The sequence below is a fragment of the Phyllostomus discolor genome, chromosome X, assembly GCF_004126475.2.
Source record: "Phyllostomus discolor isolate MPI-MPIP mPhyDis1 chromosome X, mPhyDis1.pri.v3, whole genome shotgun sequence".
Classification (NCBI taxonomy): domain Eukaryota; kingdom Metazoa; phylum Chordata; class Mammalia; order Chiroptera; family Phyllostomidae; genus Phyllostomus; species Phyllostomus discolor.
Window position 1 is genome coordinate 81,336,425 of NC_050198.1, and position 6,246 is coordinate 81,342,670.

The window sequence follows — 6,246 nt, forward strand, 5'->3', positions numbered from 1 at the left end:
GGAAGAGAGGAAGAGAGAGAGAGAGAGAGAGAGAGAGAGAGAGAGAGAGAGAGAGAGAGAGAGGGAGAGAGAGAGAAACATCAATGTGCGGTTGCTGGGGGTTATGGCCTGCAACCCAGGCATGTACCCTGGCTGGGAATCGAACCTGGGGCACTTTGGTTCCCAGCCTGTACTCTCAATGTTTTTTAAATATTTTATTTTACTGAGAACCAGGGACATAGCCATAAGAGAGGGAAGCACATAGGTCTGCAATCTAAAACCTAATAGCCAGCAAGGACCCTTTGGACCAGGAACACTGCATTCTGGGGTCTTCCCAGTGTCTTACCAGTAGACCCAGAGAGTGATAAGATATATAATGCCTCATTATGAGGGGACAGGTCAAAGAGGTAAGATGGAAGGAGGGTCCATCACTGCCTAATACCACCTCCCCCTCTTAAAGCCAGTACCAGATGGAGGATGGAACCACCTAGGATTTTGTAATTAGCTATTGTCTTCTTGTCATTCATCTGTTTACCACAGTAGACAAGCTGCTACTGTGGGGGATTCCCTCTTTCTCTTCCACACATTCCTTGATTCACTTCACTTTGTCTGTGGGTTCAATGTCAATGCCAATCTCCTTTCTGGAATTTTAACCTAACTGTATACACAAGATGTACAATAAGTTCAAGGTTAAATTTGAGGAAGGGGGCAAAATGGTAGTAACTGGAGGGATGTTATGTACAGGTGTGTGTGCCCCATTATGCACCATGTGTGTCTGAAGGAAATTTCAACAAAGATTCACTGAGTGCCTACTATGTACATGGAAAAACGCAGTGAAACAGATGGAAGACATAGTAAAATGATGGGGCAGAGAACTAGTGCTTAAGGAGGTAGAAAGGGAAGGGACCAGAGCACAGGTGAAAGGGCATACCTAGTTGTCAGAGGCCAGAGGCCCACAGGAGAAAAATATTGCATTATTAAGAAAATTTGTGAGGCAGAGTATGGGGGCTTCGACCAGCCCTGCTGTGCAAGGGCCAGGATGAGGTCATTCTTACCCACTGAACAAGACTCAGAGAGAGGAGGTGGTAAGTTGAGAGGCCAAAAAGAGAAGAGGTTTGAGACATGCCGTGGGGATGAATAATGCCATAGAATCAACAATAAATGAATAATAGATTGTGGAGCTCCTGCAGGGCTCTGGTGAAGTTAAGCTTCAGGGATTTATGCATTTGCTGATTATCCACTTTGTGTGCTACCCATAGTAAATATTCAACCCCAGGCAGACGCCTCTGCAACTTCCACACTCTTGATCCCCCAGATAATGCTGTCTCTCAGTCTTTCCTAAACTGTGAACAATCTGAGCAACAATTTCTGAAGACAGAACATGCACATATAGGGTTTGCTGTTATAATCAGAATTTACAACAAAATTAATCTGACACATATTTGATGATATGCATAATTGTTATTGTGCTTGGTGGCAATTAGGCATAAATTGCAAACAGTTCACATAAATGCCTGTAATTAGAATTACTTCCACATAATCAAACCAAATTCTTAGTTTCTTTCCTGAGTTTGTCAGCTTTTATATATCCCTAATCTGCATCCACACCAGCGGTGCAGATACCGCATTGGCACTAATCATCATGTTCATCAAGTATTTGCTATTGTTAGGGAATAAAACCTGGGGTCTTCTGGTCCAATAATTATCTCTGGCTACTACCTGTATCACTTTTCATCAGGAGGCATCCCTCTCTCATGAGGTCTTTCAACCTCCGAGGTTGCTCCCTACCCACTTCCAAGGAATTTCAGTTGAGGACAGAGGAGATAACTCTGGCTAATTGTGGCATCATACAGGAAAAATGGTTCTGAATCTCATTATCAGGAACCCCAGCGTCAAGAGGATCACAAGATAAGAGAATAATATGACTGAATTTAGCACACATCCATTCTCATCACTACCTCTGATCCTATGAAATGACTAATGTAGTCATTTCCACAGCTTTCCTTAACGGGATAGATTCATACTAAAAAGAAAACCTTTCTCCCACCTAACCTTTGAAACATCCCTTCTTTCATTCAGTGAAACAATTGCCTGAAATGCCTTTAAATTCCAGACACATGTTGCTTCTCTTTTGCTATTAAAAGTAAATGGTTTTAAAAATCCCAAGGAAGCCAGAATATTGATGGGTATACTTGTCAGTAGACTAAGCTGAGTCAGCTGGACGCTACAACTTGCTTGCAGTGAAATTTTGGTATTTACCCTTTCTGAACCCCAATTTCCTCATCTGTAAAACAGTGATAATAATAGTGTCTATTTCATATGACTGTTGTGAAGTTTTGTGGTATCACATATGTAAAATATTAGCATACCTACTAGGGCATAGTAAAATTTCATTAACTATTAGTTGCATTTATTATTGTTATAGTTATTGTTGCTTTAGCTGTAGTCTTGGCTTCCTTATTATTGTGACCATCCCTCCACGTGTTTACTTTTGTAGGAAGCAGAACTGCAGGAAATGAATGTATGAAATGTAGTGTTAAAATCAGGATGCTAAAGCCACAGATGACCTTAAATCAAACAGAACAGAACAGATGGCTCAGACCCTCATCTATATTCTAATTTTGTTAGAGGGAGGTTGGTGTCAACCTAGTACATGGTGAAACCTGACATTTAGAGGAGAGACTGAAGCCAGCCCAGATTAAAATGATCATTAGAAATATTCATTTAATCACCAAAAACGTATTAAGTGAACCCTCAGTGCAAAGCACTGGGGAGACAGACGTGACATAGACAAGATATTTAAGGAGCAGAGGGAGAACATGTGCAACAAGTGTAATAAGGACACTAATAGAGGAGTGTCTTTAACACAATGGTAGCACCCAGGATGGATGAAGTACTCCTCTCTCCTCAGGGGATAGCAGGAAAGCTTCTCTTCAGAAAAAAAAAAAAAACCAAAAAACAGTCTTTAAGTGAGTGTAGAAATGTAGTAAATGGTATAAATTATATATTTTAAATATATATAATCTAGTGTCAGTGAAGATGAATTTTTCCATGTAGCTGAATGTACTGAACTTACTTTCCACTTCCTAAAATGACATGGATTTTGTGTCCACAATTCTAATTACCATTCCACCATAACAAAGCACCTAAGAACTAGTGAAATAAACCAAAAATTGAATTATGCTTATGCATTCTGTGGGTTGGAATTGTGACAGGTCACAGCAGAGGTGGCTTGTCTATGTTATGCCTCACAATGTGTGGGTCCTCTACTTGAAGAGCTTTATGATTGGAGGGGACAAGACAGGTAGAAAGTAGGATCACTTAGCACAGTGATTTTCAACATTTTTCATCTCATGGCACATGTAAACTAATTAGTAAAATTCTGCAGCACACAAAATATGTTATATTGTTTAGCTTATCTCACAAAAAAGTAGGTATAATTTTGTTTGTTTTTTTAATTATATTTTATTTATTTTGCTATTACAGTTGTTCTGATTTTTCCCCTTTGTTCCCCTCCACCCAGCACCCTCCACTCCTTCAGGCAATCGCCCCACCATGGTTCATGTCCATGGGTCATGCATATAAGTTCTTTGGCTACTCTACTTCCTATACTGTACTTTACATCCCCATGGCTATTTGGTAACTACCTACTGGTATTTGTATTTCTTAATCCCCTCACCTCTTTATCCAGTCCCCCACAATACCCTACCACATGACAACCATCAAAATGCTCTCAGTATCCACGATTCTGTCTGGTTTTCTTGTATGATTAGTTTGTTTTTTAGATTCAATTGTTGAAAGATATGTATTTTTTGCCATTTTATTGTTCCTAGTTTTGATCTTCTTTTTCTTAAACAAGTCCCTTAAACATTTCATATAATAATGCTTTGGTGATGATGAACTCTTTTAGTTTTTTCTTGTCTGAGAAGTCCTTTATCTGCCCTTTGATTCTAAATGATAGCTTTGCTGGGTAGAACAAACTTGGTTGTAGATTCTTGCTTTTTATGACTTTGAATATTTCTTGTCAGTCCCTCCTAACCTGCAAACTTTCTTTTGAGAAATATCTGACAGTCTTATGGGAACTTTCCTGTAGGAATATAACTTATTTTCTCTTGCTGCTTTTAAGATTCTCCCTTTAACTTTAACCTTTGGCATTTTAATTATGATGTGACTTGGAGTGGGTCCCTCTGTATCCATCTTGTTTGGGACTCTGAGCTTCTGGACTTGCATGTTTATTTCCTTCACCAAATTAGGGACATATTCTTTCATTGTTTTTCAAATTGATTTCCAATTTCTTGCGCTTTCTCTTCTCTTTCTGGCACCCTTATAATATGAATTTTGGACCTCTTGGAGTTGTCCCAGAGGCTACTTATATTATCCTCATTTTCTTTGGATTCTTTTTTTCTTCTTGTTCTGATTGGTTGTTTTTTGCTTCCTTATGTTCCAAATCATTGATTCAGTTCTTGGGTTCATCCACCCTATTGTTGTTTCCCTGTAAATTGTTCATTTCAATTAGTGTATATTTTGTTTCTGACTGGATCCTTTTTATTCTGTGTTGGTTTTCACTAAGTTCCTTGAACATCCTTATAAACAATGTTTTGAACTCTGCATCTGATAGGTTGCTTGTATCCGTGTCATTTAGCTTTTTTTTTTTTTTTTTTTGGAGTTTTGATCTGTTCTTTCATTTGGGCCATGTTTCTTTGTCTTCTCATTTTGGCAGCCTTCCTGCATTTGTTTCTGTGTATTAGGTAGGGCTGCTTTGACTCTGCATTTTGGTAGTGTAGCCTAATGTAGTAAGTGTCCTGTAAAGTCCAGTGGCACAGCTTCTCCTGTCACCTAAGCTGAGTACTTGAGGTATGCCCATTGTGTGGGCTGAGTACACCCAGCTGTTGCAGTTGAGCCTTGGTTGCTATTAACAGATCAATGGGAGTGATTTGCCCAGGCTAGTCAGCTGCAAGGATTGGCTATGACCACTTACCACCAGTCTCTGCCTTCCATTGAGGATCGGCTGTACAAGGGCATGGTGGTGGTGTTCCAGTATGGTCTGTGTCTGTCCACTGGGTGCAGTGGCCCTGGGGTTTCCTGGGTGGTGCAGGCCAAGGTCAGGCCCAACCTGTGTTTTATCTGGAGCCACCCTGCCTGAGCTATAAAACAATCTGAGTTGGCTGCTAATTATGCTGAACTTAAGAGATTCACAGGCAAAGCCAAGGTATGAATCTAGTCTGGTCACTACTATTGCCAGGCCTGGGGCTCACTGAGGCCAACTATTTCTCTTTTGAGAGCATTTAGGAATTTGTGAATCATGAGCCAAGATCAGCCATTCATGTGTAAAAACAGCTTGGGTGGAATGATAATTTGAGTGGGGCACAGCCTCTGGGGGTCTCCAAGGCAGATCAGACAGTGTGAGCCAGGTTAATGGAGTCTCAAATATGACACCAGTTTGCCAGCTCTGTGGGGGGATGGTTAAGAAAATGGACAATGACATCTGCTTGCCTTGATGCCAGATACTATGCTATTGGTGCCTTTCAAGTAGCTACCCTGGTGCTGGACCTCAGAGGGTGTGAGCCTGAGTAGGTGAGTCCATGTGGGTTCTTTAAGAGGAATAGCTTTGGGCTCCAGAAGTTTTTTCCACTGACTCAATCCTTGCTGGTTTTTGGAGCCAGAAGTTGTGGGGACTTATCTTCCTGGCACTGGAAACCTGGGTGGGGGGCCTGGTGTGGGGCTGGAACTCCTTGCTTTTGAAATATCCCTCCTGAACTTTTATCTACCACATGTGGGTGAGAGACCAACCTATTCTGCATCTGCACCCCTCCTACCAGTCTGGATGGATATGGTTTCTTTAATTCCATAGTTGTCAGACTTCCATTCAACTTGATTTCTGACCATTTTGACTGATGGTTGTTTTATATTTTAGTTGTACTTTTGATGTGGTTGTGAAAAGATGTGACCCATGTCTGCCTACAATGCCATCTTGACTGGCAGTCCAATAGGTATAATTTTGATTCATTCATACTGGATGGCTGTTGTGTTGGCTGTTGTCATTTTTTAAATTTGACCAATAAGGGAAAAGAGGTCAGTATGTCTGACTAAATAGTTAGGTATTGCATAGTTTAAAAGTTTTTGTGGCACACCACTTGAAAAATGCTGACATGGCTTTCCCATGTAACTTGGTCTTCTTTATGTCATGGTGGACTCAGAATAGTTAGACTTGTTATATGTTATCTAAGTGCTCCAAAAGCAAATTTACAATAAGCAAGGGAAAAGCTG

General features: G+C 40.5%; 1 pseudogene; it reads right to left on the reverse strand.

Annotated features, from left to right (window-relative positions):
- Positions 1–407: 407 nt before the first annotated feature.
- LOC114505499 lies at positions 408–748 on the reverse strand (annotated as a pseudogene).
- Between the last annotated feature and the right edge of the window lie 5,498 nt (positions 749–6,246).